The sequence below is a fragment of the Petaurus breviceps genome, unplaced genomic scaffold (assembly GCF_028583685.1).
Source record: "Petaurus breviceps papuanus isolate PSGF00001 unplaced genomic scaffold, PetGlider_PUasm1.0 90881, whole genome shotgun sequence".
In the NCBI taxonomy this organism is placed as follows: Eukaryota; Metazoa; Chordata; class Mammalia; order Diprotodontia; family Petauridae; genus Petaurus; species Petaurus breviceps.
In genome coordinates, this window is record NW_027187369.1 from 9,978,091 (window position 1) to 9,978,983 (window position 893).

Sequence of the window (893 nt, forward strand, 5' to 3'; positions counted from 1 at the left end):
TTCCCTTCAACTGTCCTCATACTGAGAAAAGTTTTATGAGTTACAATTATCATTCTTCCATGTAGGAATATAAATAGTTCAACTTTAATAAGTTCCTTATGATTTATTTTCCCTGTTTACCTTCTCATGCTTCTCTTGCTTCTTGTATTTGAAAGTCAAATTTTCTGTTCAGCTGGCAAATTTTCTGTTCAGCTGTTTTTTTTTCATCAAGAATGTCTGAAAATCCTTTTTTTTTCATGGAATGACCATATTTTCCCCTGTAGCATTATACTCAGTTTTGCTGGGTAGGTTATTCTTTTCTTTTAAGCAATCGGGGTTAAGTAACTTGCTCAAGGTTACATGGCCAGTTATTTCTGGGTGGGTGCTAAGTATCTGAGCCCGGATTTCATCCACAGGTCATCCCGACACTGGAGCTGGTGCTCTTACTCGCTGTGCTACCTGGCCACCCCTGGGTAGGTGATTCTTGGTTTTAATCCTAGCTTCTTTGACCTCCAGAATATCATATTCCAAGCCCTTTGACTCCTTAATGTAGAAGCTGCTAGATCTTGTGTTATCCTGATTGTATTTCCACAATACTCATGTATTGTTTCTTCCTGACTGCTTGCAGTATTTTCTCCTTAACCTGGGAACTCTGGAATTTGGCTATAATATTCCTAGGAGTTTTCTTTCTGGGATATTTTTCAAGAGGTGATTGGTGAATTCTCTCAATTTCTATTTTGCCCTCTGGTTCTAGAATATCAGGGCAATTTTGCTCGATAATTTCTTGAAAGGTGTCTAGGCTCTTTTTTTGATCATCGCTTTCAGGTAGTCCAATAACTTTTAAATTATCTCTCCTGAATCTATTTTCCAGGTCAGTGGTTTTTCCAATGAGATATTTCACATTGTCTTCTGTT